At 37.3% G+C, this 19,834-nt stretch overlaps 1 long non-coding RNA gene across 4 annotated transcripts in view; it reads left to right on the top strand.

Annotated features, from left to right (window-relative positions):
• Positions 1-16,373, top strand: part of LOC102141435 (uncharacterized) — a 94,245-nt gene extending 77,872 nt beyond the window's left edge. For all 4 annotated transcript variants that reach the window (XR_012434476.1, XR_012434477.1, XR_012434479.1 and 1 more), the window contains 2 exons: positions 14,823-15,320; positions 15,709-16,373. This is a non-coding gene — a long non-coding RNA (uncharacterized lncRNA). The remainder of the gene's footprint in view (positions 1-14,822; positions 15,321-15,708) is intronic.
• The last annotated feature ends 3,461 nt before the right edge of the window (positions 16,374-19,834 follow it).

Raw genomic sequence — 19,834 nt, 5'->3', positions numbered from 1 at the left:
AGCCACATAAAGACTTACCTTAAAGGATCAGAGGAAACTCTGCCAGGTACGTTTACAGGGCCAAGAATTGTGTCTGTTCTGAATAGCTGAGCTGGAAAATCTCATAATTCGTGCAGAATTGTGTCAAGTACTCATGAGGATCTTACCTCAGAATACTCTAGACTAAATGCTGCTATCATTCCTCCTAACTAATCTTAAAAGCAAGACATGAAAGGATTAACTGTTTCCAAGTAACTTAACAGCATTCCAAAACAAAGCTCAAGAGTATTTATAGGGAATATATAAATGTCCAACACCCAATAAATTAAAATTCATAATGTCTGGCATCCAATAAAAAATTGCCAAGCATGGAAAGAGGCAGGAAAATACAACCCATAATGAGGAGAAAAATCAATCAATTAAAACCAACCAGAACAGGACACAAGTGTTATAATTAGCAGGCAAGGACATTGAAACAGTTATGATTATAATCCATATGTTCAAAAAAGTTGGTATAGAGACATACAAGATGTCTAAAATTTCTAAATTGAACATCTACAGCTGAAAACTACTATGTTTTACATGAAAAATACATTGAATGGGATTAATGGCAGATTAGACATTAGAGAAAAGAAAGATGACTGAACTTAAAGATAGCAACGGAATCAATCTAAAATAAAACAGAGAATGTCTCTAATGTCTGAAATAATAAAAAACAAAATGAAAGGAGCATCAGTGGGTTACAGGACAATTTCATGTCGCCTATCATACCTGTAATTGGAGTCTCCAAAGAAAAGACAAGAAAGAGACAAAAAAAATTTGAAGAAAAATAACAGCCTAAAATAATCCGAATTTGATAAAAACTATTAATGCACAAACCCAGGAAGCTCAAAAGCCCCAAACACAAGAAACACAATGAAAACTATGCTAAGCCAAATCATAATAAAATTACTCAAAACTAGTGATAAAAAGAAAACCTTAAAAGCAACAGAGAAAAAGACAACTTACATGAAGAGCAACAAAGATAAGGAAGATAGTCGCTTTTTGTCAGAAACGATGAGAGCAAGGAGACAGTGTAGCAACATCTTTAAGGTACTAAAAGAAGTAAACTGTCAATGTAGAATTCAAAAATGAAGGCAAATAAATAATTCTTTAGACATGCAAAAGCTGAAAGAATGCATGCCAGCAGAGTCACACTGCAAGATATGTTAAAGAAGGCCTTTCAGGCAGAGGGGAAAATAACAGCAGACTGAAATACAAATCTACCCAAATAAATGAAAGGAGAGGAAATGGTAGCCAGGTGGATAAATATAGAGATGTTTGTTGATGTACGATGGAGTGCATCTCCATAAACCTATTGTAAGTTGAAAATATCTTAAGTCAAAAATGCATTTCATACACCTAACCTACTTAACATCATAGCTTAGTTTAGCCTACCTTAAACATGCTCCGAACACTTAACATTAGCCTACAGTTGGGCAAAATCATCTGGCAACACAGTACACTGTAGAAGTATTGGTGGTTTATCTGCCTGACTATGTGGCTGACTGGGAGCTGTGGCTTGCTACTGCTGCTCAGCCACATAGGAGAGTGGAGTTTTCTATTGAATGCATTTAGTTTTTGTACCATCATAAAATCCAAAAATCATAAGTTGAACCATCATTAAGTCAGAGACTATCTGTATAGGATTTTCTTATTTAAGTCTCTTTAAAAGATAATTGCATTTAGAATAAAAATAACTGTAGTGTATAATTTATGATATATGTAATAGTAAAATATATGACAGAGATAGTTTAAAGGTCAGTGGGAGATAAATGGAATACACTATTAAAAGGCTCTCATACTATGTACAAAGTAGAATAAACTTACTTGAAGGTATATTGCCATAAGTTGAAGTATGCTGCAAACCCTAAAGCAACCACTGAAATAGCAAAACTAAGTATTACAGATCATAAGCCAACAAAGAAAAGAACATTGAATTAACAAAAAAAAAAAAAAAAAAGCTCAATGAATTCAAAAGAAAGCAAAAAAAAAAAAAACAAAAAAAAAGAGGAAATTGAAAATAAAGAACATATGGGACAAATAGAAAACAGATTGTAAACCAATATACTTAAACCTAATCATATCAATAGTCACATTGCATGATTGCATGTAAATGCATGTGGCCACACTGCATGCATCTAAACACCCCAATAAAAAGGCAGAAATAAAGTTGAGGAAAAAAAGCAAGCCTCACTATTGCTGCTGACATAAAACACACTTTAAATATAAAGACACAAATAAGACAAAGGAATAGGAAAAGATATACAACGCTAAAACTAATTCTTTAAAAGCTGGAGTGGTTTGTTAACAGCAAACAAAGTTGATCTCAGAACAAAGAATATTACCAAGGATAAAGAAAGTAATTTAACAAATTTCGAATGATAAATGATATCTAATCAGTTGGAAGGGCATAAACTCCTAAATGTCCATGTGCCTAACAACAGAGTTTCAAAATACATTAAACAAAAATTGGATAGAAGAATCCACAATTATAGCTGAAAGTCTTAATACCCTTCCCTCAACAACTGATACAACATATAGAAAATCTGTAAAAATACAAAGGATTTGAACAGCACGACCAACCAAGTTGAACTAATTGATGTGTGTAGAACACTACATCCAAAAAACAACAGAATATGCATTCGTCTCAAGTGAAACCAAGATATTCTGAGCCAAAACAAATTTTAATACATCTCATTGAAAGACATAAATTCCCAAACTTTATGTAAGAAGAAATAGATAACCTGAAAAGTCCTATGTCTACAAAAGAAATTTAACTTGTAATCATTAAACCTTCAAAAAAGGAAAACTTCAGACCCAGGCAACTTCACTGGTGAATTCTATCAAACATTTAAGAAAACCTTAATACCAATGCAACACTAACTCTTCCAGATGATAAGAGAAGGGAGTACTTGCAAAGTCATTTGATAAGACAACCATTACCTTGACATCAAAAGCAGACAAAGATATTACAGGCAAAGAAAACTAAAGACCAATATCCCTCATAAACATAGATATAAATATTCTTTACAAAATTTTAGCAAATCAATACAACAAAATATTAAAAGAATAATATGTCAAGACAAGTGAGATTTATCCCAGGAATTCAAGGTTGGTTCAACATTTTAAAAAAATTGATCAATAAAGTTTACCATATTAAGAAACAAAAAACAAAAAGCATGTGATCATCCTTGCAGACACAGAAAAAGCATTTTAAAAATAGAATATCAATTTTTGATAAAAACTCTCAGGAAACTAGGAAAGGAAGGAGACTTCCTTAGTCTCACAGTGTCTTTTAAAAGCCTACAAATAATAGCATACTTAATGGTGAAAGACTAAATGCTTTCCCCCAAGAAGAGGAACAAATAAGGAGATCTGCTCTTACTATTTCTATTCAATATTTACTGCAAGTTATAGCTAGAGCCATAAGGCTATGAAATAAAATATTAAGCATTCAGGTTTGAAAAGAAGAAGTAAAACTGTCTTTACTCACAGAAGACATAATTGTCTGTAGAAAATCCAATGGAATAGAGTGGATTCCTATGGAATCCACAATAAGAATTACTAGAAGTAATACATGATTTTAGCAATGTTGTGTAATACAAGGTCATATGCAAAAATCAATTGTATTTCTGTATATTAGTAACAAATGATAGGAAATTGAAATTTTTAAAATGCCATTTCTAATTGCGTCAGAAATGTGAACTATTTTTGAATAAATCTGACAAAAGATGCACAAGACCTTAACATTGAAATCTATAAATTGTTGATGAGATAACTTAAAATAGACATAAATAGATCATATTTATAATTAAGAAGACTCAATATTATTAAGCTGTAAATTCCCAAATTTACAATTAGATTTAATGAAACCCCAATCAAAATTTCAGTAGGCTTTTTTTTTTTTTTTTTCAAATGGCAAGCTGACCTTAAAATCAATATGAAAATCAAAGGACCTAGAACAGCCAAAACAACTTTGAAAAAGTAGAACAAAGTTGGAGGATTAATGTTACTTGATTTCAAGACTTAATATAAAGCTAGTTAGTGTATTAGTCTGTTCTCACATTGCTATAAGGAAATACTAAAGACTGGGTAATTTATAAAGGAAAGAGGTTTAATTGACTCACAGTTCCACATCGCTGGGAAGACCTCAGGAAACTTGCAATCACGGCGGAAGGGGAAGCAAGGCACCTCCTTACAGAGTGGCAAGAAGGAGAAATGCCCAGTGAAGGTGGAAGAGGCTCTTATAAAACCATTAGATCCCCATGATAACTCACTCACTATCATGAGAACAGCATGGGGGAAACTGCCTCCATGATTCATTACCTCTACCCGGTCCTTCCCTTGATACTTGGGGATTATGGGGATTACAGGGATTACAATTCAAGATGAGATTTGTGTGGAGACACAAAGCCTAACCATCTAGAGTAATCAAGACAGTGTAAAATTAGCATAAAAATGGGCAAATACATCAATGAAATAAATAGTCTAGAAGTAGGCCCTCACATATATGGACAACTGGCTTTTGACAAAGGTTCAATGATAATTCAATGGAGAAGAGATAGAGCTTTCAACAAATGGTTCTGTAACAAATTACAAAATATGATACTAACATAAAAACTGACATATAGACCAATGAAACAAAATAGAGCCCAGAAATACATCCATTCATGGTCGTAAAGGTACAACTTCATTCTTTTGCATGTGGATATCCAGCTTTTCCAACACAATGTGAAAAAAAAAAAATTCCATCCATAACTTGTACCATATACAAAAATTAACTTAAAATATATTGCAGATCTGGGCTGGGCAGAGTGGCTCACAACTGTAATCCCAGCACTTTGGGAGGCTGAGGTGGGCAGATCAATTGAGGCCAGAAGTTTGAGACCAGACTGGCCAACATAGTGAAACCCCGTCTCTACTAAAAAATACAAAAATTAGCTGGGCATGGTGGTGCACACTTGTAGTCCCAGCTACGCAGGAGGCTGAGGCAAGAGAATCATTTGAACCCAGGAGGCAGAGGTTGCAGTAAGCAAAGATCATACCACTGCACTCCAGCCTGGGTGCCAAAAAAAAAAAAGTGTGTATATATATATATATAATTTAGATCTGCTATATATCTATGTGTGTGTGTATATATATACATTTATATATAAATATGTATTTTCACATATATAAATATATATGTGTATATATATAGAGAGAGCAGATCTAAATGATCTAAATGTAGAATCTGAAAGCATAAAACTTCTTAAGAAAAAACATTTACAACTGTGGAGATCAGGCAAAGGTTTCTTAGGGATGATACCAAAATCATGACCCATATAAAAGAACAAATTGGTAAACTGGGATTCATCAAAATTAAGAACTTCTTTTCTTCAAAATACACTCTTTTTCCTGTATATTAATTATCATTTATTTGAATACCATTTTTAGAACCTGTAAATCTGTACAAACATACATTTTGCAACCTTGATCAAACTATTTTATTTGATTGTAAGAAACTTAACATGCGATCTATCCTCTTAACAAATTTTTAAGTGTACAACACATTATTTCTGATTATAGGAACAATGTGATATAGCAGATCTCTACAGCTTATTTATCTTCCTTGACTGAAACTTTATTCCTGGTGATTAGTAACTCTCCATTTCCTCCTCCTCCTATTCTGTGGCAACCACCAGAGAGCTCATATAAGTGGAATCATGCAGTCTTTCTGTGACTGACTGTATTAGTCCATTTTCACAGTACTATAAAAAAATACCTGAGACTAGGTAATTTATAAAAGAAAGAGGTTTAATTGACTCACAGTTCCACATGGCTGGGGAGGCCTCAAGAAACTTACAATCATGACAGAAGGTGAAAGGGAAGCAAGGATCTTCTTCACATGGTGACAGGAGAGAGAAGTGTGAGCAACAGCAGGGAAAACTGCCTTATAGCCATCAGATCTCATGTGAACTTACTCACTCTCATGAGAATAGCATGGGGGAAACTGCCCCCAGGATCCAATCACCTCCCATCAGGTCTCTCCCTAGACATGTGGGGATTATGGGGATTACAATTCAAGATGAGATTTGGCTGGGGACACAGCCAAATCATATCACTGGTTTATTTCACTTAGCATAATGTCCTCAAGATTCATCTATGTTGTCACATATTACATAACTTCCTTCCTTTTAAAGGCTGACTAGTATTCCATCATATGTATATACCATGTTTTCTTTATTCATCTCTCTGTCTATGGACATTTAGGTTGCTTCCACATGTTGGCTTTTGTAAATAATGCTGTAATGAGCAGAGGAGTGCTAATACCTCTTTGATATCCTGATTTTAATTCTCTTGGATAAATAGCCAGAAATGAAATAGTTAGATCATATGATAATCCTATGTTTTATTTTTTTGAGGATCTTTTCTATACCGTTTTCCATAGCAGCTGCACCATTTTGCATTCTCACCAACAATGTACAAGGATTCCAGTTTTTCCACATCCTCTTCAACACTTTGGTTTTTCTGATAGTAGCCATCCTGACAGGTGTGGGGTGTTAGCTCATTGTGGTTTTGACTTACATTTCCTTGATGTTTATTGATGTTGAACATTGATGTTTACTAACCTAACTATCAGGTTAATAGTTTTTTGTTTTTGTTTTTTTCTATTGAGTTGTAGGAGTTTTGGAGATTAACCCCTTACCAGATACAAAGCTTGCGAATATTTTCTTCTATTTTGTAGTTTGTCTTTTCACTTTATCAATGGCTTCCTGTGCAGAAGCTTCTTAGTCTAATGTAGTCCCACTTATTTATTTTTGTTTTTATTATCTGTGCTTTTCTGTCATATCCATAAAATGATTGCCAAGACTAAGTCATGAAGCTTTTCTTCTATGCTTTTTGTAGGTGCTTTACAACTTCAGTCTTACAATTAAATCTTTAATTAATTTTGGTTTTTGTGGGCAGTGTAAGATAAGGATCCAGTTTTATTCCTTTGCATGTGAATATCCAGTTTTCTGTCATCATTTCTTGAAGAGATTCTCTCACCCATTGTGTAGTTTTGGCACCTTTGTGGATGATCAGTTGAGCATTTATGAGCAGACATATTTCTGGGCTCTCTGTTTTGTTTCATTGGTCTATATGTCTGTTTTTATGCTGGCATTATATTGTTTTGATTATTGCAACTTTGTAATGTAAACTATTTTGAAATCAGCCATTTTCATTATACAAGTCTTTTACCTCCTTGGTTATGTTTATTCCTAGGTATTTTATTCTTTGTGGTGTTATTGTGCATGGGATTGCTTTCCTAATTTCCTCTTCAGATAGTTTGTTTTTGGTATATAGAAATACAATCAATTTGTGTTGTTATTTTTGTATTCTACAACTTTACTGAATCTATTTATTAGTTCGGCCTCCAAAAGTGCTGGGATTACAGGCGTGAGCCACTGTGGCCAGCCAGTTCTAATAGTTTTTTAATGCAGTCTATAGAGTTTTCTATATATAAGATTAAGCCATCTGCAAGAGGGATAATTTTATGTGTTCCTTTCCAAATTGGATATATTTTCTTTCTTTTTCTTGCCTAATTGCTTTCGGTAGCACATTCAATACTATGTTGAATAGAAGTGGCAAGAGTGGGCATCTTTGCCTTGGTGCTCTTATAGGAAAAGTTTTTAGTTTTTCACCATTGAGTATGATGTTAGCTGTGAAGTTTTCATACATGACCTCTATTATGGTGATGTAGTTTCCTTCTATTTCTAGTTTGTTGAGAATTTTTATCATAACAGAGTGTTGAACTTTGCCAAACACTTTTCCTGTATCTATTGTGACGATCATGTAATTTTATAATCTTTTATTCTGTTAATGTGGCATATCACAGTAATTTCTGAATGCTGAACAACCTTTCATTTCAGGATAAATACCACTTGGTCATAATGTACGATTTTTATAATATGCTATTGGATTCAGTTTGCTGATACTATATTGAGGATTTTTGCATATATATCCATCAGGGATACTGGATGCTGGCCTATAGTTTTCTTTTCTTGTGGTCTCTTTGTCTGGTTTTAGTATCAAGATAGTGCTGGCATCTTAAAATGAGTTTGGAAGTATTCCCCACTCTTCAACTTCTTGGAAGAGTTTGAGAAGATTTAGTATTAGTTTTTCTTTAAACGTTTGGTAGAATTCACCAGTGAAGTCATCTGGTCTTGAGTTTTTCTTTGTTGGGAGGTTTTTGATTACTAATTCAATCTCTATGCTACTTACAGGTCTGTGCAGGCTTTCAATGTCTTTATGATTTAATTATGGTAGATTGTATGTTTCTAGGAATGTATCCATTTCTTCTGGGCTATTCAGTGTGTTGGTATATAATTGTTCCCAGAAGTCTCATGATCTTTTTAAATTTCTGTGGCACAAGTTCTAATGACCCTTCTTTCATTTATGATTTTATTTATTTTAGTTTTTATCTGTTTTTCTTATTCTAAGGGTTTGTCCATTTGTAAACATTTTGCTCATCTTTCCAAAAATACAGATCTTAGTTTTGTTGACTTTTTTTCTATTGCTTTTATATTTTCTGTTTCATTTATTTCTGCTCTAATTATTGTTGATTCCTTCCCTCTGCTAACTTTGGGCTTAGTTTGTTGTTCTTTCTCTGATTCCTTGAGGAATAAAGTTAGGTTGTTTATTTGAGATCTTTCTTCTTTTTTAATGTAGATGTTTCTTCCCATGAAATTCCTTCTAAGTACTGCTTTTGCTGCATCTCTAAGTTTTACATGTTTTTTTTTTAATTTTCGTTTTTCTCAAGCTATTTCATAATGTTCTTTTCAATTTTTTTTGACTCAATGATTTTTCAAGAATGTATTTAATTTCTATACATTTGTGCATTTTTCAGTTTTATTTCTGCTATTGGTTTCTAGTTTCATGCCATTGTGGTCAGAAAAGATACTTGATATAATTTTAACCCTATTAAAATAGTTAAGACTTGTTTTACAAACTAATATGTGATCTATCTTAATGAAAGATCCCTATGCTGCTATTGGGTGAAATATTCAGTATATGTCTGTTATCTCCATTTGGTTTATAGTGTTATTCAAGTTCTATGTTTCCTTACTAATCTTCTGTCTGGATGTTGTGTCTACTATTGAAAGTGGGGTGTTGGAGTCTCCAACTATTATTGTATTGCTATTTATTTCTCCCTTTAGTTCTGTTAATGTTTGCTTTATATATTTAGGTGCTCTAATGTTGGGTGCATGTATATTTATAATTGTTATAATATTCCTTGTGGATTGACTCTTTTATCATTATATAATAATCTTCTTTGTCTCTTAAGAGAATGAGAATACAAGCTAAAGGCTAGGAGAAAATATTTCCAAAATACATATATCTAACAAAGGACTTGTTTGTAACACATATAAAAACTTTCAAAACTCAATAAGTAAAAAGTAATACAAACTGATAAGAAAATGGGCAAAAGATTTGAATATATAGTTTACCAGAGAAATTGTAGTACAGATAGCAATAAGCACATGAAAAAACACTCAACATTCATAGTCATTAGAAAAACGCAAACTAAAATCACAATGAGATACCACTAAACACATTTTAGAATGACTAAAATTTAAAAATCTAACTTTGTCAAATATTGGTAAGGATTTGGAGGAACTAAAAACTTCCACATATTGCTCTTGAGAATTAAAGTGTACAATCACTTTGGAAAACAGTTTGGTAGTTTCTTTTCTTTTCTTTTCTTTTCTTTTTTTTTGAGATAGGGGTCCCGCTATGGTACTCAAGCTGGCCTCAAACTTCTGGGCTCAAGGGGATCCTCTGTGGTACCTTGGGTAGCTGAGATTACAATAGTGCACCATTGCACCTGGCTGGTAGTTAACCATACACTTATCACATGATAGAGTCATTCAACTCCTAAATATTTATCCAAGGGAATAAAAGTATATATTCACACAAATGTCCTCCAAGTTTCCTAGCAGCTTTATTTGTATTAGCTAAGAACTGGAAACAACACAAATGTCATCATCAGGTGACTAGATAAACTAATTATTGTATATCCATATGATAGAATTCGATTCAACAATAAAAAGAAATTAACACTAAAACTCATGTTTTAATTTCAAAACAATCTCAAAACAATGCTGAGTGAAATTATTTATAAGAAAATTGAGTACATACTGTATGATTCCATTTATATTAAATTCTATGAAGTGCACACTAACCACAGTGACAAAGCAGGTAAGTGGCTGCTTGTGGGGAATGAGGTTGAGAACTAGATTACAAAGCGACACAAAGTTTTTTTGGTATGTTCATTATCTTGATCATCATGATGATTTCATTGGTTTTTATAAATGTCAGAATTAATCAAATTGTACATCTTGAATATATGAAGTTTATTGTATGCCAATTATATCTCATTAAAATTGGTAAGAAAAGATTTTTACATCAAAAAATATTTTAAAAGATGCCCTTCCAATTGGAACTTTAAAACAATCTATAGTTAAACAATTGAGTGATAATTAAGATACAAATAATAATTAAAGGAGCCTGAAAAAAAAAGATAATTAAACCACTAAATATCCTATCTGTAAAATATATTTAAAACAGTAATCAGAGGACAATATATGGCTATAAACATTGTATCTCTAAACATGGAGGAATGAAACTAAATTCAAAAATATATAATATTCCCCTAAAAAGTACAAGAAAGAAGATATAACAACTATACATTATATGTACCTAACAACAGAGCCCCCAAATATATGAAATAACAACTGCTAAGTTGAAGGGAGAAATAGACAATTCAACAATAATACTTGGATACCTCAGTATATCATTTTAATAATGGCTAGAATAACTAGACAGGAGATGATCAACGAAACAGAAGGCTTGAACAACACTATAAAATAACTGGACCTAATAGACATCTATAAAACACTCAATTGAACAGTATATGTTCTTCTGAAATCCACATGGAACATTGTCCAGTACAGACCATAAGTTTGGCAATAAAAGAAGTCTCAGTAAGTATAAAAAATAAAATTATAAAAAGTATCTTCTTCAATCACAATGGAATAAAATTAGAAATCAATAATGAGAAGAAATTTGGAAAGTCACAAATGTGTAGAAATCAAACAAATTCTTAACTAATCCAATGGCTCAAATAATAAATCATAAGAGATACTTGAAAATTCTCTGATATAAATGAAAACAAAACCAAAGCATACCAAAATGTATGGATACAACAAAAGTAGTATTTAGATGAAAATTTTTCATTGCAAACATCCACATTAAAAAAGAATAAATATCTCAAATCAATAACCTAAGTATATAATAAACTAGAAAAAGGAAAAAGCTAAATTCAAAGCAAACATAATAAAGGAAATAATAGAGTAAAGTGTACATAAATGACATAGAGAAAAGAAAAACAATAGAGAAAATGAACAAGCACAAAAAATGGTTCTTTAAAAAAAATAAAATTAACAAAATCAAAACTTTAGACTTACCAAGAGAAAAAAGAGGACTCCAATTACTAAAATCGGTAATAAAAGAGAGGACATTACATTGATCTTACAGAAATAAATGGGGTTATAAAGAAATCATATGAGCAATTATATACCAACAAATTAGATAACCTAAATGAAATAGACAAATTCCTAGGAAGACACGAACTACCAACTGACTTATGAATACATACAAGCATAGACACATAGCTCAATGGAATCAAATGTAGGGTCCAGAAATAAACTCATATACTTATGGTTAACTGATTTTTCTCCAAGGGTCTCAAGACCATTCAGCAGAGAAAGAATTATATTTTCAACAAATTGTGCTGGGAGACAGCTGGATAAGCACATGTAAAAGAATCAATTTGGACCTCCACTCACAACATGTACAAAAGTTAGTTAAAAATCATAAAAGACCAAACGTAAGTGCTAAAACTATAACTCTTATTAAAAACAACAAATCTTCATAATCTTGGATTTGGCAATAGAGCCTTAGATAGGATACCAAAAACACAAGCAACAAAAGGAAAAACAATAAATTGGGCTTCGTCAAAATTGAAAACTTTTGTGCATTGAACACTATCAAGAAAGTGGAAAAACAACCAACAAACTGAGGGAAATTATTTGTTAGCCATATACCCTGTGAGAAACTTCCTATGAACTAAATACTTCCCCCAAATTCACGAGGCAGAGCCCTTATGAATGGGATTAGTACCCTTATAAAAGAGGCCTGAGAGAACTCCCTTGTTACTTCCACCACATAACCCAAATATATACTTTAATAAAGTATATAGGACACATTGCAAGATGGCCATGTATGAACCAGGAAGTAGGCCTTCACTAGACACTGAATCTGCTGGCAGCTTGATCTTTAACTTCCCAGTCTCCAAAATTGTGAGAAATAAATTTCTGTTGTTTCTAAGCCATCCAGTCTATGACACTTCGTTACAGCATCACAAACAGACAAAGCCAGGTCTAGGACTGTGAATATATAAATAACTCTTAAAATTCAACAACAAACCAAAATCAATAACAAACCAAAAGATACAGAAATCAATTTTTTTCAATTGTCAAAGGACTAGAACAGATATTTCTCTTAAAAGACATACCAAGAAAATATAGCCAATAAATACATAAGAGGATATTCAGAATCTTTAGTAATTAGGGAAATGTAAATCAAAACCATAATGAGATAACACTTCACACCTACTAGGATAGCTATAATTTAACAATCACAGCAAAAAGAAAACAAGTGTTGACAAGGATGTGGAGAGATCAGAACCCTTATATATTGCTGGTAGAAACACAAAATGGTTTAGCCACTGTGGGAAGCATTTTGGCAGTTCCTCAAAAACCTAAATATAGGATTACCACATGACCCAGCAATTCTACTCCTAGGTACATATCCAACAGAACTGGAAACATGTCCAAACAAAAGCAGGTGTACACAATGTCCATAGCAGATTTATTTCTAACAGTCAAAAAGTAGAAACAATCCAAATGTCCATCAACTGGATACACAATATATTGTATATCCATGCAGTGGAATATAAGCCTTACCAATAATGAAGTACTGGCACAGGCTATGATACGCATGAACCTTGAAAACATTATGCTAATTGAAAGAAGCCAAACACAAAAGGTTATCTATGGTATGACTCCATTTATATGAAATGTCCAGAACAGGTAAATCCATTGAAACAGAAAGCCAATTAGGTAGGATGAAGGGAGGGCAGAATGGGGAGTGGTTGCTTAATGAAGTGTTAGTCTGTTCTATCACTGCTATAAAGAAACACTTGAGACTGGGTGATTTATAAAGAAAAGAAGTTTCTGCTGCACTCCAGCCTGGGTGACAGAATGAGACCTGGTTTCAAAAACAAACCAACAAAAAAAAGGTTTAATTGGCTCACAGTTCCACAGGCTGTACAGGAAGCATACATAGCAGCTTCTGCTTCCGGGGGAGGCCTCAGGACACTTCCAGTCATGGTAGAAGGCAAAGGGAGAGAAAGCAGCACTTCATACGGCCAGAGCAGGAGAAAGAGAGGGAGGAGGGAGGTGCTACACACTTTTAAACAACCAGATATCAGGAAAATTCATTATTGCCATGACAGCATCAAAGAGGATGGTATTAAACCATGAGAAATCACCTCTATGATCCAATCACCTCCCACTAGGCCCCACCTCCAACATTGGAGAGAATTATTTGACATGAGATTTGGGTAGGACACAGATTTAAACCATATCAGTGTGTATGGAGCTTGAGTGTGATAAAAATATTCTGGAAGAGAGTTAGTGATAATGATTGCACAATTTTATGAATGAACTGAAAGCCACTAAATTGTACACTTAATACTGTAAATTCTATGCTACATTAATTTTATATCAATTTTTTAAAAATGGATATGGGAGGCTCAAATATAATGGTACATTTGAACTTTTCATGACAAGGTCTTTCAAAACACTTGCCCAATAAATATAAATATATGGGCATCCCCCAGTTGGCCTTTAAGGCATTCTCTTCTCATTGGCCGAGAGCGTTCTCATCTGCTCAGCAACTTTCTCCCATTGGCCGGACCCTTGATGCTGAGGCTTTGAAGCAGAGCCTGGGTTTTCCAGGCACTGCAGATAAGCCGGTTTTAGCAAACCCTCCAGTTAGGACTCTGGGTCCCCAGGAGCCGACTGAGTCTGTTCAAGCATTTCTCTCTAGTGCCAGGCCTTTGGTTGGTGGGAAAAGGTCAGAGGATGGCACTGGGGCCTCTATTTGCAGTCTTACTCTTAACTCTTGCGAGGCCTCAAAACAAGTGCCTTCTGGGTGGTACTTTCCAATGGGGTAAAATAAAAAGACTCCAGGGTCACAGGCACCCAGGGTTCAATAACCTGGTAAACAGAGAGCAGGAGACAGTACCAGCATAGCCCAAACTCTGTCGGGCCTGTCCCCCTCAGAAGCCAGGACATGGCCAACCTAAATTCTGGAAGGCCTCGTCTCCCATGGCCCCAACAGGCAGTGCTCATCATCAACGACTTTCCACCAAGCCCGCCCTCTGCATACTGCATGTACTCCAAGAGTTCCCTGCCCCCACCCCTGCCCAGGAAGGCTGGTCTGGGACCAATCAGAGGCTGTGGAACTTTCTGGAAAGCCCAAGGCTCCTCCCTGGGTGGGGCACAGCCTCTGATTGGAGGAGGCCTGCCGGGAAGGTGGGGTAATGGGCGTGGCTAACGGTATAACTGCCCGAGCAGAAGACAGTTGGCAGTTATTTCACGGCCTTCATCTGTTCGGGCAAGATGCCTGTAGCCTGACTTCCTCCTTGACAGGCTGATTTAGGGGTGCTCCCCAAGAAGATCAGAACTGCTGAAAGAATGAAGAAGAACCTCCTTGGCCCAGGATGTGGATAGAGAACGGAGCGCATTTTCACTTACCTGGCAAGGTGGTTTTGGAAGTTTCCACGGAAGCCTGCCCCGGGCCGCTGCTGCCCGTCCTCGCCTAGGTGTGGAGCTTCCCAACCGGCTGGGGAGGGAATGTCCTGCGGGAGCCGCCGAGGACCCTTGTGAGCCTCTTCCCTGGCTTGGCTGCAGCTGCAGTCTGGTACTTGCCCATTCTGCTCTTCTTCACCTCCGTATTTTCTCTCTCATGGAAGAAGAATTCCATTCTCCCATCCCAGGAAGGAGAGTGCCCTGCGTGCCATGAAAGAGCCCAGGACCCACAAGACAAGTGCGTCACTGACAGACCTGCCTTCGCCAGCGCCAGCCCATCTATGAAACCTCCAGCATTTGTGCCCCAGACTGGCCCCTCCCAGGCCTGACTCTTTCTGTGTGGGTATTTTCCTCCTGGGCTCGCTGCCGCCTCGCTCCCATTTCTCCCTTCCCTCCCTATGGTGACTGGTGAAGGGTTGGGGCGGGTGGAACCCAGATCTGGGGTCAGAAGGTCCCCTTGCCAAGTCCCAAGTTTTCCATCTAAGCCGTGTGCTCATGGGAAAGACACCTTACCCTTTGTGGGCATGTCCGCTCAACTGGAAAGTGACACAATCATAATGCCCTAATCCAGAATTCTTGTGAGAATGGGCGTAATTATGTAAATATCTTTTGAAAACAGATGTGCTGCCAATTACATTTTGTGATTTTAACTTTGTCTTGTTTCTCTGCTGTGTTTTGTCTTCGTATGTATCAAGTTTCTTCTGATTTTTTTTTTTTTCTTTTATAGGAACGGTCACTGCCCAGGATCAAGCTACAATGAAGAGGAGGGAGGCAGTCTGCACGCACCGCCATTTTTCTAGGAACTGGAAAGCGCCTCCCGCTCCCCCCGCCCTTAGGAAGATCCATCCTTGTGGAACCTTACCCAGGCTTACCAGCCTTTGCTGAGCTTGATCTATTTGGACTAGTATCAGTCAGTAGGACTTGAGACGTTGGTTCTCTACACTTGCACCCTCCTTGTCCCCATCAAAATATCCAGTACTCTACCTCCAGGGAGTAGACTTGACCCTCAAATAGCAAGTTCAGCCTTCCCAGGTCTAGGTTCCCTGGGGGTTTAAGATTCGTATGGTTCCTTAGTATAGAGGGCTAGCTGTGAGATGGAATCCCACTATGAGCTTTAGAATCAGTCAAGAAGAACTGGGCCCCTTCCCTTCATCCCTCCTCTTTTCCCTTTTTGTCCCAGAGCTCAGCTCTGACTCAAAGTTTTTCCATTTACCATCAACATGGAAACTTGGCTCCCCACATGGGTATATTATCCCCCTTTTGTACATGGTCTTGTTGATCAAAACTCCCTTTCTGTGAAAGAGGCCTGTGGGGCTCAAGAAGCCTGGTCAACCAGCCAGGCTAGTCCCACATACCTCAGAACCAGTTTAATAAAGGCTCTATGTCATTCTTTTTTGTTTGGGCTGAATGGTGTGCTGATTCAGAAGACTTTGATATTTTATTCTTTTCCCCAAACCAGCTCAATTGGTGTTTGTGCTAGAGGGAGATGGACAATGGGGAGGGCTGTTATAAGGGATGTCCTTGGCCCTCCCACCTCCCCCTTTGAAGGATGCCCTCATTGTCTTAGGCAGGGACCTGATACCGGTTGGTTTAGTGGATACCTGGCAGTTTACTCTGATCATTTACCTTGTATTAGGGCAAGAACTAAAGGAACAAATATATCCACCTGAATGTCAGGTCAAGTGGGAGGATGTGGATGGGAGTAAATAGTGATTAGTATTGAGGTCCTGGAATTTTACTGGTTACTATTTTTATAACTTTGGTCTTCCAGTCCTTGAATGAAGGTAAATGGAGACTTCTTAGGGAACAAATTACTAGTGGCAGGGTGGTGGTGTCCTGGTATCCTGCTTAGACTGTGAAGAGAGTGCCCCATCATTGGCATATGCTGTGCGTCTGGCAGGTGGTAGCCAACTGTCCTGGACTGCACAACTGGTAGTGAAATTCATAGCAGAATGCAACGTTCATTTACTGGGGCCTCACAGTTGGCCAGTGTCCCTGTGGCCTTTCCCCTTTTTCCTTCCACTCTGTGTCATGGAGACCCGACTTGATTTGGCAAGAGAACAACGTACTCCTATGATTTCCCGAATATTTCCCAGCAAGGACCCTGGTTGGCTGTGTTTCTACTTCAGTAGTGACCACAGCAGATACTGGCAGTTTTCTGTTATGGCTGTGGGGTCTTTTAAGGAGCAGGAACGGTGGAATATGTACAAACCTGGAGCCACAATCAAGTACTGAGCTCCTTGAAGCACAAGGCATGAGAATATCATGTTTTCTCTTCCTTAGAGGATTTATGAATTAAAACTAAGGAATAATTTGTAATCAGAATAACACCACCTGGCAGGGATATTGATGAGCTGAGGAAGGCTTATTTGGAGATTTCTGGTATTTTCCAGCTCTGAGATTCCAGACCTAATATCCGTGTAATGGCCATTAATATCTTGTAATTTTAACAGTTTTATCGGTGATCCATTACATTAATCATCATGAGTTGGTGACTTCTCAAATCCTACAGGTTATTTGTTATTTGTATAACTGTATAGGGCTATTTAATTTACAAACACAATACTCTTTTGAGGTAGATACCAGAACCATTTTACATTTGAGGATATTGAAACCAGGAAAAATACTCAGCTCTTGAAGGAATGGACATGGGGTGCCCTTGCCTTCCTTGGGGAGAGAGCCACCTCCCCTATTCTGTGCAGTTGTAGTTAGGGCCTGCCACCTTACTCCTCCCCTCTCCATCCAACCGCTACATTTTAGAAAAGGCAGCAGTAATCTGGGAATTATTTAGTGCTTAGTTTGAGATGACAAATTTTAAGGACCCTAAGAGCAACCTTTTATTTCTTACCATATGAGGCACTAGGACAGGCACAGAGAATATTATTTGCCCAGTGCATATCTTCATGGCTTCTACTTTTTAATTTTAGGCTCACTTTTTTAACCTCATTGCTCACATGTTACGATTCCTTCCAGAAAATTCACTGAAATTCTAATGCCCCTTGATGTTCCTTAGGTAACTTAGGAGTAACTCTAGTTATTAAGCAGTTATCCAGCTCTTCCCCTAACTAGTTGTATGACTTTCAGCAGGCTGCTTAATTTCTGCATGTCTCAGTTTTCTCAGCTGTAAAATGAATGATCCAACCCCTATGTCAGAAGGATGGGTGAGGCTCATGAGGAATAACACACATGAGAAATATGGGATGCTTACCACAGTGTTTGGTAAATAACATGAGTTTCCTTTTCCCTGTTTGAATAGTCCTTTCTATTCTGCTGAGAGCTTTCCTGTTCATGCTGCATCACAACCAAAAGGGGAAAGAATCCTGAGTCCTGTGCTCATTATTTCTCCCTTCTCTAGCTGGTTCAAGGCCAATCTAGATACCATGGTATTTTCTGAAAGAGTCCCACCCTTCTGTACAACACCCTTCCTCCCAAAGAGACTTGATATGACTGGTTAACAATACGATGAACACTCTGGAACAATCTAGAAGGGCTGGGGCTCATTACCCTCAGCCATTCTCCACCCATTTAGTCTCCAAGCCATTCCCTGGAAGAGACAAGTGGATCTAATGAGTGGGACTGTGCCATGAGACCTCCAGTATTCATGGAGAAGCCAGTCCTTTCTTCCTTCACCAGGCCTCAAGATTTCCCAGTGTGCCTCTATTCTTACATGAGGGATGGAAGTCTTTGCCTTCATACAGGAAGGAACTGGAGCCTCAAAGCAGACAGGACAAATACAAATCTTGAAAATGACCATGACTCCTAGTTGGTCCCTACTTGCCTCCTGGTTTCACTAGGTAGAGGGTCACTCCAGGTAGAGCCCTACCCAGCATGCTGCTCCTTCCCCTACCTTTAGACGTGGACAGTGGGTAGGCGGGCCCATAGCCTGGACCTGGACAGCTGTGTCCCCGCAACCAGACTCTTCTGATTCTGCCACGCCCCACTCTTTCCTACTTATCCTTTCCTAGATCCCTCTTATTCCATCTTTCCTGCTCAGGTCACAATGGACAATAATCTCTGATGCCTGTCCCAGCTAGATTGGCACTGGGGAGCTGAGAGAGCCTCCTGTCCATGGAGAATTCTGGCAGAGCTCCTCTCTTCAGCCTCCTCTCAACTCTCCATGGTCTGGTGCCCTTTGTCTGCCTCTCCCAGGCCTGACTCTCCTCCCACTTGCATGGACATTGTCTTTCCTAGCTCTGGGCTGCCTTCTCAGCCTCACGTTTTGCCCTCTTTCCTGCTGTGGCAGCCAGCCATCACTGTAATGCCTGAGTGCGGGGATGTGGTGTGAAGGGAACTTCAGTTCTGGGGTCAGAAGATTTAAAGTTTGAGACCTACTTCTGTCCCACAAGCTCTATAAAAACTAAGCCAAATAAATGACTTTGATACTCAGTTTGGAAACATTTGTAACATGAAGCAATCAGGCTTTTGATAAAGAATGGAAGAAACGATCATCCATGCTAAAGAAATGTTTGGAATGTTGAGATGCTATAGAATCCTTTTGACTGTGCTGCTGACTTTGTATACCTCTACATATAAATGTCTCCAGTTTTGTTTCTTTTCTACCATTCTGCAGACAAAGCTGAATGCAGGCAGCTGTTCACCCCTGGAGTCAGGCACTCTTATCTGAGCCCCTTCATCTTTGGTTTGGGGTAGAAAGCACAGGTGGCACCCTTTCTCTAGTTTTCTCATGTCTGGCACAAACTCTCATTTTCTGTAACCTAAGAAAGGATGGAAGACCTTGAGCCTCAAGAAAAAAGCCCCAAGACAATTCCATGCCTCTGCTTCCCTCGCAAATCAAAGCTGAGCTAGCCCAGAGCAGTTTGCATGATTCCTTAGAAGAAGGAACCTCACCAGGA

Source organism: Macaca fascicularis, chromosome 4 (genome assembly GCF_037993035.2).
Source record: "Macaca fascicularis isolate 582-1 chromosome 4, T2T-MFA8v1.1".
In the NCBI taxonomy this organism is placed as follows: Eukaryota; Metazoa; Chordata; class Mammalia; order Primates; family Cercopithecidae; genus Macaca; species Macaca fascicularis.
This window is presented reverse-complemented; position numbering and strand designations above follow the sequence as displayed.